At 38.9% G+C, this 22288-nt stretch overlaps 1 protein-coding gene and 1 long non-coding RNA gene across 22 annotated transcripts in view; one reads left to right on the forward strand and one right to left on the reverse strand.

The window, feature by feature from the left end:
- Nucleotides 1–22288, reverse strand: part of Lpp (LIM domain containing preferred translocation partner in lipoma) — a 663875-nt gene that overhangs the window by 41234 nt on the left and 600353 nt on the right. The window lies entirely within an intron of this gene.
- Nucleotides 13167–22288, forward strand: part of LOC124105465 (uncharacterized) — a 33480-nt gene continuing 24358 nt past the window's right edge. For both annotated transcript variants that reach the window (XR_009228472.1, XR_006855735.2), the window contains exons 1-3: nt 13167–13449; nt 14173–14243; nt 15024–15168. This is a non-coding gene — a long non-coding RNA (uncharacterized LOC124105465). The remainder of the gene's footprint in view (nt 13450–14172; nt 14244–15023; nt 15169–22288) is intronic.

Below are 22288 nucleotides of genomic sequence, written 5' to 3' on the forward strand. Positions count from 1 at the left end.
TTATGGCTTAAATGAAAAGGAGAAAAATGTAAGAAGAAAACAAAACAATATTTAAAAAGCATTAATAATATAACTAATTTAACTAATATAAATGTGTTCGTTAGGAAAGGGTTTAAGACTTTGCAGACAAATAAATGAAAATTTTGCTTTTTATTTTTTTAAAAGAAAAAAAAGGGACATCATTAGAAAGGGCCTGATCTCTTTCCTTGTCACTTTAAATACTTTGTTTCTTTGAGTACTATGGATGGAACCCAAGTACTCACACATGCTAAATGAGTGCTTTACCACACTGACCTACATCCCATCTTCTCCTTGCAACTTTAAAAAAAACTACTAATCATAACAACCTTTTTTTTTTTAAACATAAGGGAATTATAGCCTTTCACTCAATGATTTACACTGGATAGTTAGGAAAACAGATTCAGAGGGTGCAGGTTTATCATTAAAAGAGACAGGAGTAGAATATGGCTGTCCAAGTTTTCAGTATCAGATCTTCTTACTGCACCACACTGCCCCGTGGCTTGGGAGATGCCATCTACCTAGTCCTTTAGACATCCAGCTTCACAAAGCACTGTGACTGAAAATATCAAAGGCATAAAGGTATAAGTAATGTGGAGTGTTTTTCTAAGGTGTCTTCCATGTGACTGACAAAAAGACTTCACAAAGATTGGAACTTTTATGACAGGCTGGTCTCAGTGAAGAGCTTACAGCATGACCCCGGGCCTGATGCTTTCCCAACTCTCTGGCCATGCCAGGGACACTCTGATGGCCCACACAGCTCCTAGCAACCCTTGTATTGGGACCAGAAAGGAAGAAGGGCAAGTCCCAAAGACAGCACCATTTTCCTAAGTGGTTCAGATGCCTGCAACAGCAGGTCACTCCACCGTTAGTGTAGAACAAGCCTGAGCTTGCTCTGGAGACTGGAGGGAGCCAGAAACAAGGCTGGAGGTGGAGAAGAATGCTGCTGGATTTCAGAGCAGGCTGGGATACAACCATTGGCCTGCCCAATTTCATAGCACACACAAATTGCTTCACTGGCAACAACTTCATCTGTAAAGTGAGAATATTAATGGCCTATATGTGGTTGAGACAAATAAAGGGGAGGGTCTAAGCTGAGGTTCAGCCCTCTACAAGTGCAAGGATTCACTGTGACAAGAGATAGCATCACATATTCCTGAAGCCTTGGAAATCACTCCAGGACTATATTTTGTATTTTCAATGTCTGGTCCTCTAGGCCTAAGAAGATGCTGTTGCATGTAGGTAAAACACAGCTGGCCTTCCTAACTGTCCTTTGAATTCACAAAGACTAGTTTCTGAATAGATAAGTAGTATGACAAGACCTGAAAATCTCACTGAACAATTGACCTTGCAGTTTTTTTTTTTTTTTTTTTTTTTTTTTTTTTTTTGGTACTGGGGATTGAACCCAGAGGTGCTTAACCACTGAACTACATCTCCAGTCCTTTTATTTATTCATTATTTTTTGAGGCAGGGTCTCACAAGTTACTAAGGCTGGCCTTGAATTTGGGATCCTCCTGCTTCAGCTCTCTGAGTTGCTGGGATTACAGAAGTGCACCACCACACCCAGCTTAATCTTGGAGTTTTTAGAATACAAGTGAATAAAAAAACAGTGGTTTCAGGGAAAAAAAAAATCTACTTCATTCTAATGATAAATCTGTCTTGGGTATTCTAGGAAGTAGGACTAGAGTAACACCATTTACCCTACATTAATTTGATGGGCACATTTTTATATCTTATAAGTAAAGTAGCAATTTATAATTTTCTTTATGTGGGTAGTAAAACTAAAGTTCAGAAAAATTAAGTAACTTTTGATGAGTTGTGTGACATTTAAATGGTGAAGCTGCTTTTTGTACTCAGGCCTGTCTGACTCAACACTATGGTCCACACCCTCTCCCTACTCTGCCTTGCTGTTTACTCAAATAAATAACCCCTTCAGCAAATGTGTTAGCTCAGTCTTGCAATGATTACCACATTTGCTGCTAGTACTAGAAGTAATGTGCAAGTGCTTGTGGGCTCTAAATAGAATAAACACTAGTTATTCTTGTTTGCATCATAAGGGAGCTGTGGGTCTTGAAATCTAACCTAGAGTAACAATTGAGGCTTGCAAGTGAGCTTTTAGATATTTAGATAAGACTCTATTAAAGCATCCATAAAAGCATTTCCCTGTTCATATACCAGAGTATCAGCCAGTTTCAGAGTTTAAAGAGGTTTTGAGTAGCCCAAATGCTTTTCCCCTTTGGTAGGTACAGTCATGTTCTCTTTTTTCCAAAAGAATTTTAAGGCAAAAGAGGTAATGCCCTTTGGTGAATCTCACAAGGAGACAAGAGTGTGAAAGTTACCATGGCAAATTGTGACTCCTCTCCTGACTTCCACTTCCAGGGTCTTCGAATTTGTATTTCAAATTTGCAAATGGGAAATGAGAACCACTGTATAAAATGGAACCACTTCCATCCTAAGGCTGTACATTTTCAGGTGCCAAATTTCTTCCTAGATTATTTTGAGAGAAAAAAACAGCAAGGGACCAGAGGCTAGATAAACCAAGCTTTTTCATACAATGCCAGCTACGTCAAATGGTAGGACCACCATGGCCTTAGGGGAAAGAACATGCATTGAGGAGTTTCATAAAGTGCTTATCATGATTCTCTCCATTATTCAAAAGATAATTCATGTCACCAAGTCTTTTATCCTCCTAGGAACCTTTTTTCATCTGTAAAATGTAGATCAGAATACATCTGAGAACTGGTAATAGAGTTAGAACACTAAAGTGAAAAATTAAACACTTACTGTTGTACTAGAACAATATTAAATGATATTTTCAATAATAGAATTGTAATATAATAAAGTATTTTGTAAGCCATAAAATGCCAGGAAAATACTGGCCATCATTTGAGATTATTATTAATTGGAAGTTAGTTGACAAAACAAGACTCGGAATATGAACCACTAGGGATAGTGTTTTTAATAACATCAGTCTGCATATGTGGGGTTTGCATAGGGCAACCTATGGCCCCAAGCTCTTCCACACTTTCCCACACCAGATGCTGAGGGAGGGAGACAGCCTTCCAAGGCTCCTGAATTGCCTAAGGCTAAAAGGACACACTGCCAGGATTCAGATCCAGATCTTGTAAAACCAAGGCGCGGGCTCTCTTCATTTCATTAGCACTTTGCCTTCTGTTTTCTGACTCTTAGGCAATGATCCCTTTCCATTTCCCAACGTATCTTTGTAAAGTTTCTCTTTCCCAAAGCAATGATGATATTTAGAAAGACCTCAAAGGGGGAAAATACTTTGGAAAGCAAGGCTGCAGGCTAAGAAAAAGCAAACCTATTCACCAGCCACTGAACTTGAAATAGGGGCCATTTCAAGATTTATAATAAAAGATGTAGACACAGATATTCGGAGTTCCTCTGTTGGTTGTGAGGATGACTGTTGTTCTTTCTCTGAACCCAAAGCAATCCCTATTCAGCTATGAACACAAGGCACGGAGCCTCTTGATTGGCAGTGAAAGCAGCAACACTGGAAATGAAGCGGGTATCCCTTGAGCCAGACAGTTCAGTATCACAAAACGGAGTAAAATCATGTTTTTACAAAAAAAAAAAAATGGTGATGATACTCTACCTTCATTAAGAACAATTCACACCCCTAATTCATTCACTGATCATAAATAAGGCAAATGTTGGCCTCTTCATGTAAATAATAAGGATTTAGATAGGATCCTGAGTAGCCTGTTCAGCTATGAGGGTTTATGATTTTATGTCACAGGAACAAAAAAAGTTAGGCAATCAAGCATAGCTATAAAACCCAGGAATTGAGTCTCATGAACCCAATGTCATTTGTGAGAAGATATTGAAATTCTAACTTGTAATTAGAAATATTTTAATTTCTATTCATTCGGGCTTCACTGAAAGTAACACAAAACATTTATGGAATATTAGAAAGCAATAAGGAAGAGGGACCAATTAAATGTCTTATGAAAACCTAGGAGGTGCATCTAATAGAATTAAGCAGCTCATGGAAATCAAACTAGAATATTCCTACATGAGTTCATTCATGCATTGAGCCCCTATTGTGTGCAAAGCATAATTATAAGCCCTGCAGGGACAGAGTGAAGATCAAGATCATGGATACCGCCCTTGTCAAGTTGCTCACATAGAAACAATGAGAGAGAACTCCGTACAGGATTGGAAAGTTGACAACACTGAAAACTCAAGTGACACCAAACACTTATTATATAAGTCTTGGGCAAATAGGACACCTTTAAGACTGGCATCAATTATTGCCACAGAGATAAAAACACACAGGAATGTTCCCTGTTTGCCCTCTTACAAGCCTATAGACTAAAGATAATAATCTTTTATTTTATGCTTAAAGAGACAACATCAAAGAATTTTAAGGCTCAAGATGTGAGGAAGCCAAAGCTTACACAAAAAGAAATCAAAACAGTAGGTTGGCAGTAGATACATCTTTCTTTACCTTCTTCTCCTTTAAAGAAAATGAAAATAAACATTTGCTGGAGTTTTAAAAAATCTAACATGACCCTACAGTTCTGAACATAAGTAGTATATGAAATTTATGTGAAATAAAAGGCAATACTGCTTGTAAGTACTTGTCATAAATCGTGGAAGACAGATGTTCACAAGATATGTAATAAAGCCCTTGCCTACTCACGGAAAACACAAATTCATAGTAACAAGGTACACATGTGAGGAAATTTATAATGGTTTCCCTTCAGCATAAACTATTGTTCCTTTCATGTGAACACTGGGCAGAAGGTTTGTGTTTCATTACAGAATTGCTACATTGTTGGTGGACACATTCTGACACTCACAGGTGAGTGTGAGTGCAGCCATCCTGTCCACAGGATGCACCTCTATTCATACCAACCTGGCACATTTGATCACCTTAACAGGGGTCCTTTGCTGTGGCTACTGCCGGTAGCTACTGGATGCTTCCTGTCCTATTTATCACTAGCCTAATACCTTATTCTCTAATAGGGTCAGGACCCTGTGAATTTTTACATCTAACACTGGATTAAATTCGCCTTCTTGTGGGCTAGTTTAAGAATGAGAATAATGGATATGTGTTCGTAATCAAATGAGAATAGGCAGTGAGACAAATACAATGAAATAGGTAGGAGTTAGCTTCCTCATACATTCTTCCTAGGACTCTTGGCAAGGCAATTCTTCTCTTAAGGATTGGTTGCCTCATCTGTAAGCAGGGAAACCTGAAATGAATCGTCACTCTCTTTGAACTGTAATACTCATTCATCTCTGATTTGTGGTGACACATTCCCATCTGTTAGCATGGATTTTCACTGATCACCCAAATACATTTACTGGGTGTCCTGGATGCTATGGCAAGATCTAGGATATTATTATCTGGTTTATGGAAAAATGAAACCTAAGAACATTCATTCACTGGGGAACTGAACAAGTTGTGGAACACAGGGATTCTGTGAATCCTGTGCTAGGCACTGGGGTTACAACAACCAAGACAAACTGGTATCCTCCACTGCAAAATCTCACCACCCAGTTGTAGGAAACTAAGAGACTAAATAAGTAAATTAAAATTTTCGGTAGTGTGTTATGGTTTGTTGGTAAAAGGTCTCCTAGGATTAGACAAGAAAGCAAGTAGATAGATCCCTTGATTGATAAAGGTTAATAGAACCATATCTGAATCACTGAGAAAATTATCCAAGTTGAACCCCAAGGAACCAGGCTCAAATAGTTCATGCTAACATTCAAGTTAGCACCAGATCGCAGGCCTAGATTGGAAAATCAAAATCAAAACCAAAAATCAAACAAACAAAACCAAAATATTCCAAAAAAAAAAAAAAAAAAAGCAAAAAGCAAATTCCTGAAATCATGGACAAAACCTAGGTTTGATGAAGAGTGAAGATACAAATTGCAATACTGATAGCACCTTTCTATATTATATGTTCCTGCCATTTAATATCACAAAAACATGCATTGTCAGTTTGGCAAGAGAATGAACCGTGCCTTGAGAAAGATAACAACAGAGACCTAGGGTAGGGATCAAATAGAAAAGGTTACAGCATTTGACTGATGCGGAAAAAAATTCTAAGTTTTTAAAAGGAGGGTTTTGTGCAGGATTTTGGTTTTAATAATGGAAACTTGGTCTTGCTCTTCCTGAAGGAGGGCAAAAAAACTTCCAACAAAATACACTTTCAATAGTAATGCGACCAGTGTTACATCAACAGATCTATGAAATATGCCTTATAAGATACATGTAAAAAACACATTTTTTCTCTTCTAAATGAAGAGAATGAAACCTGTAAACAGTCTATACTACAAGAATTAACAGTGCTTGCTGGGACATCCTTGAATGGATAGATTAAACAGGCTGACACTTTCTTGGGCTTTTGGGGATTCATTTAATTCTTGGTGGTTCGTGGTCATAGGAAGGACTCTAGAGAAAATAAACAACTTTGGGGCTGACTAAAGGGGCAAAGTGGCTGGACTTGGAAGTGAAGACATTTTGCTGAGTGAAATCTTTCATCAGATAAACTGCCAAGCTCCAGCAGCCCTTCAAGAACCGAGAAACATGTTCAAACCCGTTTTGCCTGCAGACAGAGGGATGCTAATTGCTTTACCCAGATTCTCTTGAACCTTCTTGCATGTAGCAGCATAAAAATAGCCAAGCTGTGTACACTGCCTCTAGGATCCAACCCTCCACCTGTGGGAAGGGATTCATGTTTCAACGCTGTCTCATTGCCACAGGTTTGCTTTGGAGCCTAATTACCAACTAAGTTTGATGACAACATAACTGGCTCCAGGGGTTGCTTGTTCCTACCAAACAAAACAAAAAACAAATTCCTGAAGCAAGACCTGAAATGTGCTACTGGGAATACAGAGCCAGTGATGCAATCCCAAACCGGGGCTGGTCTCCTCCTTATCTCTGCATCAGCAGCTTCCTTGAAGAGCCTGTCTCCATCGTGGACCAGCTTTGACAAATATTTACTGACAAATGACTATTATTTTAATAATTATAATAATTTGCCATCATTTGCTGATTTACAGCCAACGAACATGTTCATAGACGCTATCTCACTTGATGGCCACAACTCTGTAGGGAAAGCACATAGAGCAAGGCTCATTAACTGATTTAAATGGGGTAAAAGTTTATATTGCTGGCAAGTGGTAAAACTGGGAGCAAGAGATCGAGTGTTATCAACCTGTCACATTCATTCTCTTCCAGTCGGCCACAAAGAAGGCAGGCTCACAACTGTTAGAAAGCCATGTGGGGTAGTTAAGAGACAAAAGAATAAGGAGTCCCGCCTCAGTCTTCCGAGGAATTCAGGGTATTCCCTGGGCTGCCTCTGAAGAGTGCATTACCCACAGTGGAGCTGAACTTGACAATTCGCATGTTTAATACAGAAATGACTATTCTGTAAAATGGTAGTCCCCAGACCCTGAATGACCAACCACATAATTGGAACACATAATAAAGGGAGCTCCTTTGTTGGGTGGGATTTTTTTCAAAATACTATTGGTTTAGAAAATAGTAAAGGGTATATTGCATTAAATTTTGATTGCTGCTTAACAGTCTTAGTGGCTTAACATAACACACATCTACTATCCTGCATTCCTGAGGGTCTGGGCATGGCTTCATTAGGTCCTATGATCAGTCTCACAGGCAGCAGTCAAGGTGATGACTTGAGAGAGGCACTGTTGTCTGAGGATTAACTGGGGAAGTCTCTGTTTCCAAGCTCATTCAGATTGTTGGCAGAACTCATTTCCTTACGTGCATATAATTCAGGGTCCAGACTTTTGGCTGGCTGTCAGCTACAGGCATTTTTGATCCTAAAGGCCAGTCACAGTTTCTCACCTCATGGGCTTCTCCCACCAGACTCCCAGGTAGTCTCTTTTTCTGGTTTGTAGAGATGGACCCTTATGTAATGTAATGTAAGCACAATTAGGTCATATCTTGATACCTTTGCCTTCTTCTATTGATTTGAAGCAAATGACAGGCTCACCCAGTACTCAAGGAGCGGGGGATTATACAAAGGTATAAACACCAGGAGGTAGAATTATTTGGGGTTGCCCAAGAGCCTGTCCTCCATAACTGTCAATGTAGAAAACTCAAGGTCCTTTTCCCCTTGACTTTCCAGTGTTTTAGAATAAATATTATACCTTTTGGGCTGGGGTTGTGGCTCAGTGATAGAGCACTTGCCTAGCATGTGTGAGGCACTGGGTTCAATTCTAAGCACCACATATAAATAAATAAAGTCCACTGACAACTAAAAAAAATATTATGCCTTCCATCAGGAAACACATATTTAGCACCATATTTATGAGATCCTCCTTTATTTTTCTGAGGGGAAGTGGTAGTAATGCATATCTAGGTAATGAGGGCTTATTAGACTAAATGGCCTGCAGTAGTCTTCTTTTTTTATCTTTATTTTAGTTTTATGTTTATTTTTATGTGGTGCTGAGGATCGAACCCAGGATCGAATATGTGTGAGGCAAGCACTCTACCATTGAGCTACAACCCCACCCCTGTACTAGTCGTCTTTATAATACACATCAAGGTCCATGTAGCTTAATTTATCTCATGTTTAAAGAAAGTATGGCTAATTTATCATGGAGGGAGAGTTTGGACTGAGAGTCATTAGATGTGAGTTCTCATCTGGTTCTTCTATGGATTAGCAGTGTGATCTCAAGCAAGGCATATCCAGAATTTCCAGTTCTCAAATTAAGTTGAATTAAAAACTATGAATATTGAGAGATCTTTCCGACCTGGGTCTCCATTCTATCAATGTTAGTATATATCTAACACTAAAAAGGTGGGTGGCCAGGCTTCTCAGGGTTATCTTCTTTGGAATTCCCTATTTTGAAAGTGTGTCCTGGTCAGATGGTGAAGAGAGGGGATGTACCTATGTACCCATATAGGTCTCAAAAATGTTGCTTTAAATCCAGGCAGGTGGGACTGGAATAAGACCTGGTTGCTCAGACTGAAAAGATTCAGGAATCTCAGCAATTGTTCAGATTTTTAGTAGGAAACTCCCTTGTCTATTGAAGGCTGGAACTGAAATGTTTTGAGCACTAATCCTTGATTTTGCCCTCAGATAGGTGTTTAACTATGTGATACTGCAGATTTCTCATCTCACAGCTATAGTGGTGTTGCAATGTCTTCCAACTCTGATGATTTGGATCATAATCCATTAAAATATGGAGCTCTTGCCTGACAAAATCTCCTGGTAGATTCTGGAGAGCATAACAATAGAGAAATCTTAGTGTCTACCTACAGATTACTTTTATAATTCAGGGCACAGATATTTATTGCAAATATTACTCAGCTTATTTTTTCCATGAGTCTATTAAATACCTTAGAGTCTATTAAGTACCTATAATTTTGACATTCCACAAAATTTTCATAATATTTCCAATTCCCAATGAATGATTTGTGAAGTAACTAAGTTTGACAATAATCCAGGAGGTTCCTGGAGTCTGCAAAGAATTTGGCCCATAATATTGGTCTTCTTATATAATAAGACAAGTCTACATGTCAGTTCTTAGCATCACTGAATTTGATAAGTAGATGTACAGACCTCTGGAGTTTGCTCAGTGTATTAGAATTTGCCCAGAAACACACCCTTCTCCCCTATTTCCCAAGCATGTTTATCAGGAAGTGGGGTATTTTGAAAAATATATCTAGATGCCAGGAGTTGTATAAACTCTAATTTTTATTCTATAAGTTTAAATCATTAAAAGAGAGTTCCTCATTCCTATAGTCTTTTTAATCAATGCAATCACTTACTTGTCTTTTAATCATCAAACTATACCCAGAAGTCAGGGCAGGCAAGAGTTACTTTAATTTATAGAAGTGACAAGCTTTAAGGCACTTCTCATGGTGAGTCACATGGTGAGTAACTAGCACAGCTAGGGTGAGAATTCAGGTCATCTAACTGCCAAGCATGAACTTTCTCAAGCCACGATATGGGTTCAGATAGCAGATCCAGGTGTCAATGCTGCCACTTTTAGTCACATGTACTTGAATTTTTCATTATACTGATTTGAGCTTCTGTTTTCTTAGTAATAACAAGCAAATGAGAATACTAGAGGTTTGTAACTAACAAGGTCATTCCAGAGATCAACAGGGAAAAGGCATGATGTTAGGTATTCAACTAGAAATTGCTAACTTGTAGAACAGTTATCACTGGTGTTATGGGGGCCTGCATAGAGGTTTTGGGAAGGAAATGAGTGACTCCTACCAGACAGGGTGAAGATAGTGTGCAAGTGGAGCAAAGCTCCAGGGGTTAACTGGATCTACACTAAGTGGATATATGAAAAGCTTCTGTGGATGTGTCAGTGAGACAAGGACCATGATTTGGCACCCTACCTTCCTTTGGAAGGTAGGGTGATTAGGAGGTAGGGAGAGAAGGTGAAGAGAATGCAGCCCTGTTTCCATGTGACACAACAATGAGGGAATTCCGGGAGGGTTCTAAAAACTGGCATTAACATATGATTATTGTGCCTAGAAAAGGGGAATCCCATTTGTTTCTAATTCAGAATCTTCTACATGATGGGCAGTATGGAGAGCATAGACACAAACAGGATGTGGTTCTTTTCTTCAAAATTGCACCACGTAGTAGGAGAAAAAGATGAAAATGTAGATGCTTTGAGAAAAAAGGAATATTAGATAATAATATCATATATACAACACACACATATATATACACATAATATACTAAAAACAACTTTAATAATAAGAAGAACTGAAAATCATCAAGTGTTAACAGGGGACAAGCCCTGTGTTGAGTGTGTTACATGTATCATCACATTTAATCCCTACAACAACCCAAGGAGATACCAATTTCCCTTATTTCCTGAGGACCAGTGTGTTCTGAGAACCTGTACAGGTCACATGACTGGAAAGGAAGGGGCTGAGATTCTAATTCCAGCCCAGGCTGTTTGGCTCTGGAGCTGAGATCCTCATCCTTTTATCATCCAGCACTTTATTTTACTTTCTTTTTTCTAGACTATTCTTTTTTTTTTAATTTCTTTTTTATTTCTTACATACATGACAATAGTGGAATGCATTACAATCATATTTTTCTATAGCACTTATGACCTTCCAATATGCTATGACACGAAATATTTTGTTTATCATTTGCTGGCTAAAGCGTAAGCTCTGCTAGAACAGGGGCATTTGTTTTGTTCACTGCAGCATCCTCAACAACTAGAATGGTGCCTGGAACATAGTATGTGCTTGATAATATCTGCTGGCTGGATAAATGAATAAATGCTAAGAGATCATTTTTTTCCTGTTGTCTCATCGTTAGAGAAAAAATTAGGTCAGGTGGAAATATTTAGGAGAGGGATGATATGCACTATAAAAAGGTAGATAGAAAGGAAGGTAAGAGAATGGAAAAAGTTATCCAGATAAAGAAGGATGGAAGAGCAGGTGGTTGGGTAGCAAATGGGAGGAACAGGGGTTGTACATGGGTCAGTGAAGGGGATGATGAGAGATTTACAGTCCACATTCCACTAGGCACTCAGCTCAGAAAGCTCTGAATTCACTCATGTGATGCTCTATTACATAGTTGAGGAATGGAATCTCCCCCACCCACCACTTGGCTCCTGACATGGTCTCCTATTGCTGGATTGCAGGATTCCCAGCACCCACCCCCACCTTGGTGAGCTGTGGGAATGTTGGCCAGCTTCAAATACTACTTCCTTTTGTACTGCAAATGGCTTGTCAGTCTGAACATAAGTCATTGTCTTTTACCCAGTATAGTACTGAGTAGACTTTCTTCCTAGGTTTCTACTTTGCTATGCAGAATAACCATATGATGGAAGTCATCAAGTTTTTTTCTAAGTTGCTGTTATTTTGTCTGAACTATTTATATTAGCAGACATACAAATGTCTGGGGTCATAGGCTGTGCAATGGGAAACTGTCTTCCTGAAACGTGTCTTGGTCATGGTAATGTGAGTGCCACAACTCTTCTAACCTTGCTTCAAAAGAACCGACAGTCTTTTCAACAAACGGTGCTAGGCAAACTGGATATCCATAGCATATCTCTCACCCTGTACAAAAACCAACTCAAAATGGATCAAAGACCTTCACAAACCACCTGAAATTTCCAAACTATTAGTGGAAAACACAGGGAATACACTACATGATAGAAGTATAGGCAATGATTTCCTGAGCAGAACTCCAATAGCTCAGGAAAAAAAAGTAAGAATCAACAAATGGGATGGGATTAACTAAAAAGCTTCTGCACAGCAAAGGAAACAATTGACAGTCCACAGAATGGGAGAAAATCTTTTCTAGCTCTTCATCTGACAGAGGATTAATATCCAGAATATATAAAGGACCAAAATATGGGACATCAAAGGAAGAAGAAATGCATTAAATAAATGGGCAAATGATCTGACAGACACTTCCAAAAGAAGCACAAGTAGCCAATAAATATATTTAAAAAATGCTCAACATATTTATCCATCAGGGAAAACTTCACTGAGATTCTATCTCGCTCCAGTAGAAGACTATTATCAAAAAAATACAAAAATAACAACTGTTGGAGAGGATGCAGGGAGAGAGGGTCAGTGACACAAGGTGGGTGGGGGTGTGTAAACTAGCATGTCCACTATGGAAAACAGTATGGAGGTTCCTCAAGAAATTAAGTATAGACCCACCATCTGATTCAGCTATACCATTGCTGGGTGAACAGCCAAAGGAAAAGACGTCAGCATACAAAGGATATACCTGCATACTTATCTTTATTATGGCATGATTCACTATAGTGAAGTTATGAATCAGCTTAGGTGCCTGCCAACAGATGAATGTATAGAGAAAATGAGGTTAATATATACGTGTGTGTGTATGTATGTGTATATGAAGGTACATATGTACATGTGTGTGTATACATATATACATGTGTGTTGAGAGCCACAGCCGAAGGGGCCCCAGCAAATTTCCAGCTGCCAGCTGATGATTGGCTCACAGCGGCCCCAGCAACTTCTAGCTACCAACTGGCTCCTCTGCGGTGATGCTCATTGGGCTGTTTCCCTGCCCTTTCAGACCACGGAGCTGCTCATTGGGGGACTTTTTTTTGGCTCCGCCCACGCAACCCAGCCAATTGGCCTCAAGAGCAGGAGGAGTGGGGGAGGTTGAGAGGCTTGTGGGAAGCCCATGGTGGCATCTGGGCTCTGAAGGTTTTCCTGAGGAGCTGTGTGGTGCCGTGTGTTCTAAAAATAAAGTTCGTTTCTTTTGACAAGTGGTTCCTGAATTGTGCCCAGCCAGACTGTGGCACATGTGTGTTCATAGACGTGTATATGTGTGTATACATATACACATATACACAATGGGATAGTATTCAACCATAAGAAAGAGTGAAACAATGTCATTTGCTGGAAAATAGAATAAGAGGTCATCAAGTTAAGCTAAATAAGCAAGACACAGAAAGGTAAGTATTATATGTTTTCTCTCTTATGTGGGAATAAAAATAAGTAAATAAAAATAACCCCAAAGCAGAAGAATAACTCCTAGGGAAGAAGAAGGGAACTGGGAGGAGGAGGGAGGGAGGATAAGAAAAAGGAGGGTAGTAGTGAAGGTGGGTATGATTAAAATATGAAACATTTGTAATGTTTTGAGCAACTAATGAATTTCTGATGTTTTTAAAAAAATATGATCCATGCACACATGGAAATGTCTCAGTAGAACCCACTAATTTATACAGTTAACATGAGTTAATATTTATAATAAAAATCAAGTTGTAAAAATTTCATTTATAGTATCATTGGAATATTATACATTCATGAATAAGTATAACTGAAGCCATCTAAAAATGTTAAATGAACAAAATACAATGAAAGTGGGGGGAAAAACAATGCTGGGCTGGATTCCAGATCTAGTGTATAAGTTTTTTCACTATGAAAAACAGTATGGAGGTTTCTCAAGAAACTAAGTACAGACCCACCATCTGATTCAGCTATACCACTATTTTTCACTCACTCCTATGATTCAGGAGAGTTGCATCTAAATTTTGGTTTACTCATTTGAAAATGAAGATGATATGGATGGGCTGGTAGTGGCCAGACAGTTTTAAAATTCATGTCAATTTTAATATTCCATTCTGTTAATATTTAAATTCTTTGGATCTCCTGAGCAATCCATTTCTTTTCAACAGGCTCAGTCAACGGAACTGCTTGCACCAGCTTTCAACATACAGTTTCTGCTATTTATTCATTCAACTACTCAGTAAGTATTCTTTGAACAGCTACATTGCCTGAGGAATTGCCCTAAATCTGATCTGGAAGAGACAATATGAGATATGACAAAACCCTTCCATTATCATGCAATTTAGTATCTGGTATTACAGAATTCAAAATAACAACAAAATAAAAACATAAGTCAGAAAGCGATTGAGGCTGTGTGTGGTGGCACACACCTGCAATCCTAGCTACTTGGGTGTCTGTGGAGGGAGGAGTGCAACCTGAGGCAACTTAGCAAGACTCTTGTCTCAAAAAAATATTTTAAAAATGGGACGGGGATGTAGGCTACCCTGGGCAACTTAGCAAGACTCTTGTCTCAAAAAATATTTCAAAAATGGGACGGGGATGTAGCTCTGTAGAAGAACACATATCTGGGTTTGATCCCCATTAATGGAGGGAAAACTAAAGGGATTGAGGAAGACATAAGAAAGGGATGGCAATGAGAAAGGGAGTCCACAGGAGAAGACTCTTTCCTCCAGGACTATTAGGGCAAAACCTTTTCCCAGGAAGGGAGATTTGAAGTGGGTCTTAAAGAATAGGACACAGCTGGTGGTGGGTGGTAAAGAGGATGGAATTCTGGGAATTCCAGAGAAGGTGAGTCAAGACAGGATGATGAAAGACTTATTGCTAAGGGAGTAGGGAGTGGGAAACAGAGTCTGTAGTCAGGCCACAGTGGGGCTAGAGTGTACTCTACCCTATCTAGATACTTCTTGATAGATAATACTATGTGTTTTGAACACTAAGTCACATTCCATTTTGTCTACAGTCTTCTGCCGAGTAAAATATCTACCCCAAGACATACTGACCATGCAGTACTAATCACAGGGTAGAACTTTCCAGATGAAACCTTGGATTAATTACTGCTGGAAGATAATGGAACAAGAATCCACATGAGGATGGCATGGTTACTTGTAAGTACACTTGCAAAACCAAAGCATATTTTGTTAGCTCCCCTATCCAAACCAAACCTAAATTGGATCCATTTGCAAAAAGGTAAAAACCTTCAGGGTATAAGAAAACATGAGCTGTTCTCTCTCCAGAGGTAACCTGTCTACTGGAGAGTCTGGAAGTGCTTGCAAGTGTACCGTTCTCACCAGGCAGTCCTCTGGCAGCTGTTCCTGATCCAAAATAAGTGAGAGGCTATAGAGTACAGCTTGTACTCTACATAGAGCTGCACATAAAGACCCAGGGGAGGGGAGGGTGAGAGGAGAGGCTGAGGGGGTGGAGAGAGGAAAGAAAGGCTAGGTATGATTATGTCACCAGGTATCCTTGGCAACCAGAAAACATCTTGTACATTCTGTTGAGAGTTCAGCAGCACATGGAAGGAAAACGTGCCCTACTTCTTTCTATCAACCTCAACAGCATGAGAACAGGACATCTCTAAGCCTTAGTCAAGGGAGGAGCTGAGATTTCCAAGGTCCCTAAATCTTAAGCATTTGGCAAAGATAGATAGATAGTTAAATAAATAAATAAATAAGACACACATAAGTTGGAGAGAGAGCAAGAGTGAGTGTGAGTCTGTATGTGTGTTTGAGTGTGTGTGTGTGTGTGTGTGTGTGTGTGTATGTAGGAGGTGTGTTTTTGTTTATGAGGAGGGGTACTGCAGTGTGGTGGTAAAAGAAGCTTCCATGGTACAGAAGTTCAGAAGGAGGTATTGTGAGGCTTTGAGGTTAACTAGTTCTGAAGGCAGCACCCAATCAACTCAAGGGTTGAGTGGATATCTTGCAAGATAAAGGCTCAACTCAAATCGCTCACACTTTGTAGAGTCAGGACACATGTGTTTGAAGTGTGAATCTAATGAACGCATCTTGCTATCATACTCAGCTTGTCAGGCCACAGGATTCTGGGAGATGAAAAGCAATAAAGTTTATCTGTCCTTGCTCCAAAAGATGAAAGTGTCATCTGGAAAACTTGCCTGTCCAGCCTGGGGTCTAGAATAGCTTTAGTTGACAGCCTCCCTTGCTGTCTTTGCCATAGATACCCAGAAAAATACAGGCAAGGCTTCCTTACACTGCTGAGGAGTTTGGGAAGCCCAATAACAATGATCATGTTTGGATGTCCACTACTGAGCATGCCAGTGGCCAAGCAATTACAACTAATTTACAGTTAATACTTGAATGGCACTTATAATGAACCAGGAACCATGCTAAGTAAGATATATGTATATACATGTGTATATATTTGCAGATGTATATATATATAGGCATATGTGTTAATGAGTATACATGAATATGTATGTATTTGTATACACACATACTAGAATTCTAATTTAATCCTTACACTGACTCTGTTATAGGAACTCTTAGTATCCTTGTTGTAGATAAGAATACTAAAACACACAAAAAAAGCAGCAGTTTGCCAAGACCTGCCATCTATGCTGTGGCAGAACTGCAATTTGAAATAACCCTGTTTAGGCTGGAAAAAAGGAGGCCAAATTGCCATGAATGAAGAAAAAATTTACTTTCACACACATGTGAGCTCCAGTATGAGCATGTATATATGTGCATGAGCGTACACACATGCATACACTCAGAGAAAGGCTGGGCTACTGCATCTATACAGAGATCAGACTGAGAACACAAAGGTGGCATAAATGGCCACCACTTATGACTTCACCATAAGACAAACACCAGGATATTACTAATTACCACTATAGCTTTGTTACGTGCTCGTGTAGTTCATAAAGAACTTCTAAAATCAGAAATGCACACAGAATGTGCACAGAGAATTCTGTTTATGGGGTAGCAAACCAGAAGCAGAAGTGATTAATGTCTTCTGTTAAGGATGCAGCTGCTCCTGGTGACTTAGGATGAATTTCTTCCAATCCATAATAGCAACTCAATTCTCAGATGTCCCCTGTCCCCTCATTCCCAGTACCACTACTCTCCCCCACATTAGGCTTCTAAAGCCTAGTACGTCATCATCACCTTTGCCTTTGATGGCTAAATTTATGGAGACTGCGAGGTTTCACTTTGGAACTCAAACGAAGCTAGATAAATGTGTTAAAGATGACACTGGACATAAGATCCTTAGAAATGATTCTTACAGAATTCAGAATAAGCACGTACACTGATTCCACATCTGTGGTGATGCAGCTGACATGCTATTCAGCAGGAAATAGCCACTCTCTCCTCTATGCCAGGTTCACAGTCTTGCATGTGACTCAAGGCAAGCCAGAGGTTTTTGAGGCCTGTACTAAGCCTAGCAGCTCAGAGCCTAACTCAAAGAAACACCTTCTAAACTCCAACCACAATTCCCAGACTCCTGGAAGGGGCTATCATTCTAGATCAGCACCATCCACACGATTCTCTGCAATAATGGAATACTTCTTCACTGTCTGGTGTGGTAGTCACAAGCAACATGTGAGTGAAATGTGGACTGAAATGAGTCTTAAGTGTGAAGGCTGAATTTCAAATTTTATTTACCTTTAATTAGTGGCTAGTGACTACCATATTGGGCAGATGTTTCTAGATCATCTAGACCAGTATCCTCATTTTATTCCCACCAGGTACCACCTCCTTCAAACCTGTCAGAAAAGGAGCGAATGTACTTTCAGAGCAAAACACAGGGCTACTTACTGCTGAGAAGTCTTACATCCAGTCTCACTGTAGTCACAATTATAATATGACCCTTGTGATTGTTATTCTGGCCCTCCTTCCACTTAAAAACACATTTCTGAGATGAAAGTGTGACACAAATAGATTGCTGTGAGTCAAATCATGACCATTAACCTCCTATTTCCCTCTTAAAATTAATGACTTTGGTAGTAGAGTATGCTTAAGATCAAATGGGTTTGCAAGCCGGCAACAGTAGCAACAAAAAAAGTCAGCCACAGAGATCAGACAGATATACACAGGCAAGAATATAAAAGTTTAAGACTGACAAATAACAGGATTGGCAAGTTGAAGACATAATTTGAGGATCACATGTTAAAAATAACTATTAATAGCATAATCTTTTTGGACTAATAAAAATCATGTTAAAACATCCCACTAGAATCTTTAACAACAGACCACTAGAATTCTACATCTTCCTTCTGTTATTGTCTGAATTTATTTTAACTTCAGTTGTTCTTCGTCTTTCTATTCTAAAGCAGTTATAGATTGTCATAAAATCCAAAAGTATTCTAGAGTCATGGGAATGTAAAAAAAACCTCAGCAAAACAAAACATTTTAATTTGTTTTACTTGTTCTTTTTTTATTAACATTTACAACATAGAAGTTGTGTTTGTTTTTTCCTACCCCCCGCCCCCAAATCTGTACCCAATAAAAAATGTTTCCAAACTGGGATGCCAAGTTTCCATCCAAATACCATTTTGTTTAATATCCCTGGGTGAACCCTCCCTAAAACAATGATTTGCACTGAAGCTTGGATGTACTTGCTTTTTCAAACAGCAAGATAAACCCACTGCAGCCCTCTGAGCCCCCAACCCTACACAGCATTAGGAAGGGATCCTTCAGAGGACAAAGGCCAAGTTCTGCACAGTCAGTGGCCTCTCTGTCTCTGGCACGAGGGATCAGAAGTTGCTTTCTGATCCTGAAAACATTTATTTTCATTTATTCCTTTGAGAAGGGCGGAGATGGGGGCTGAGGATAAGGCTCAGTGGTAAAGCACTTGACTAGCATGTGTGAGGCCCTGGGCTTGAACCCCCCAGCATCAGAAACAAAGAAAAAAGGAAAGATAAAAAAAGAAAAAGGAAGGCTGAGAAGTTTCACACCTCTTTGCCCTATTACCTTGATTGCTATCTTGGCTTCTTCCTCTGTGGCTCACATATTGGCAGGAATTCTAAATAGGGTTCTTGGAAGGAAGTAATTGAATCAGGAAATGTGCAAGTCTATCTCCAAAGAAAAAGCAATGTCATGCATCCCATGACCAGCCTTTTGTAAGGGACTGTTCCCCTCCCCAGAAAGTTACCCTAGTATAAAGTTTACAGTTTTCTGTATAAAAAAAAAAAAGACAAACAAAAACAAAACAAAAATCTATGAAGGGGGATTTACTTTGGAGGGATTTCATGCTGACATAAGAAAGAATTTCCTGTACATATGGTCCCCAATTTTAGACACAATGCATTCCTGGAAATTGTATCATAAAGCAGATCACCAGAAGGGAAAGCTGTGATTTTGCCTGCTTCTTTCATTCAACAAACATCTACTGAATGCCCACTGTGTCCCAGGCACAATGACAAGTTCTGCCCAGTTCCTATAAAAGGGCCTAAAAAATGATCCATGCACCTGAACCTGTAAGGTCACAAGAACAGAAATCAGAGCTTATGAGTCTGTGTCGAATGAGCAGAGTAGAATGAACAAGAGTAGAATCCTATAGTACCCTGAATGGTGACAGAGATGTCTTATTTCTGCCTTACTTTCTGCTAAGGTTGAATCTTGAAAGCCTCTAAAAGACCCCTGTGTTAAAGTCTTGGTGGTGCTATTTGGAGGTGGTGGAATTTTTCAGAGGTGGGTCTAGTGGGAGGCTTACAGGTCATTGGAGGTGTGCCCCCAAGTAGAAGTGTGGGTCTCTGGCCTTTCCACTTCCTCTCTTGCTTCCTAGTTACAAGATGAGCTAGTTACGCTCTCACCATGAAATGCTGCCTTGCCAAAGACCCCAAAGAAACAGAGCCAAGCCATCATGGACTGGAACCTCCAAAACCGTGAACCAGAATAAACCTTTTCTCTTAATAAGTGAACATTTCAAGCATTTTGTTATAGTGAGGGAAAGCTGACTAATATACTTCCCAAGCAGACTCCAAGCATCCTGTCAACATGTGCAATGTACCACTTGGCAACCCGTTATCCCCACAGAATTTCAGTGCTCTCATCAATATACTGCTCCTACTCTCTCTTCATCCTTTTCTCTTGGAGTTTATCTCAGATCCTTGTGAGGCCTCCAGTCTCCAAATCTAGGCTTTCTTCTCCTAGCCCAAGCAGATGGCCTCAGTTTTTTGTATCTGAGAAGACAGTGTTCATATGCCACATTCCCCAGTATTTTTCTACTTCACCTCAAATAGTCCTTATCACCATTTCATGCCTGTGTGTTCCTTCTGTTTCAGAAAAGGAAGTGGACTCAATCATTTCCAAGATAAATTGGTCAACTGTTAATGACCCTTTCAATAACAAAGCCAATGCTTATAAAATCTATGAGAGTTCTTTATTACATTCTGAGACTTTAGGAAGAGTAGAAAATAGTCATTTCTCTACATACCAGAGATAAATGAGACATCAGGGAGCAGACAGCATTGTAGGGGGCTGGTAGTATCCTTCTCACAGATAAAATTCATCCTACATTAAAAGGATCCCATAGATCACAACTTATTAGCAAGATAAAAAATGTATTAATGCCCCAAAGTTAAAGATATTTTCTGCAAACTCAATGGTTAAAAATAGAGAAAAGGGTAAATAATGGAGTTTACCATGAGTAGAAATATTATGTAAATATAAAAATCCGGGTTCTGAGAGAATATTTCTAAGAGCACATGGGAAATTGTCTCTGGGAATAAAATAAATTTGGAATAAAAACAGACTCATAGAATAATCAAGTTGTACCTAAGTGTGTAAATACATGTCTAAGAAGTAGATTAGCAGGTTAGTTATTTTAAATGTTTATAGTGAATGATGAATAAATTACAAGTGAACTGAAATTTCTTTATCCTTTCAGGGGTATGTTTTCTGCAAAAATAATTAAAAAATATTTAAAACAATGAACGTCAGTGTTGGAATCATCTGGGGAATTTTCAAAATACTAATGACTGGTCCCACTCCAGATAGTCTGATTTCAGTGGTCAGGGGATGCTGCCAGAGTAACAGAGTTTTAAAAGCCACCCAGATAATTCTATCTAGCTATCACTAAGAACTGCTGCTTTTAAAACATATTTCTTTTCAATTAAGTTCCTTCTTTAACTTAAATGTATACTTTCAAGAGAGTGTGACTTGCATTGTAACTGAAAGTCACATTCATTAGAATTCTTGCAACTAAAATCTGAAAGAAAAAAATAAGTCTACAGAGAAGAATGGAAGAAAAAGATGGTTATTATAACCGGACATTAAATTTAGGCTTGTGGTTTCTGGTAGTCAGGACAAAGATGAAAATAATGTGAAATTAAAAAAAAAAAGATAATGTCTGTTAAGGAAGCCTAGAACTAAATTCTAGTAGGAGATTATCTTGCATGTTTAAAAGATTACATTGACTTGGTGAAACACATTTTCAGTTTCATAGAAACTTTTCTCTCTTCTCCCTCTTTGTTTCTTTTCTTTTGGGGGCTAAGGATTGAACCCTAGGCATGCACTGAACCACTAAACTACAGCCCCAACCCCTAGAGACACATTTCGTGCATAAGTTTCTTATGCTGACTTCTTATAAAAGTCAAAGGAAATATTAAGTTTTGATTTTATGAAAGTATTTCGGGTGAATTCAGCTAAGTGGACTAGGTGATAATATATTTAATTACAACAAAAAGGATTATTCAGGAACACTGAAAACAAAAGCTTACACTTTTTTTCCCCATTGAACATCCATGTATCTGCAACACAGAATTTAAATTCTTAAGTTTAGCACTTTCTGATATATAGATAAGACAGATTTCGGAAATTAAGTCAGGGATACACTGGGGTAGGGAGGAGTGAGGAGCAGCAAACACAAACAGAAATGTGATAATTCACATCAGAAAATATGAAAGTAGGTTTTGGGGGAAGAATACTTGATGTGAACTTTTGGGAACTGTTTTCCTCCTGTTATACCAAAGGATGCTCCCAGACGAAAAAAATAAAAAGAAACATACACTTAACTTTTCAGTGATGACTTTTGAAAACTATAAATATTTGACGTGAAATTTTTAGGTTGTGTCTCCTCTGGTCTTTGCTCAACACCCACATGCGTGTTAATAGACACAAACACACAACCAGCAAGTATACTAAAACATTTACAAGGGGGAATTTTTTTTGACTTTTAACACATAAAAGTAATGATTTATTGCCAACAGCACTTAATGTGATGAATTTAGAAATGTGATTACCACACTTCCTTGGAAGAATCTGGTCA

Source organism: Marmota monax, unplaced genomic scaffold (genome assembly GCF_021218885.2).
Source record: "Marmota monax isolate L192 unplaced genomic scaffold, Marmota_monax_Labrador192_F-V1.1 WCK01_AAM20220418_F8-fsc00100, whole genome shotgun sequence".
NCBI classification, from domain to species: Eukaryota; Metazoa; Chordata; class Mammalia; order Rodentia; family Sciuridae; genus Marmota; species Marmota monax.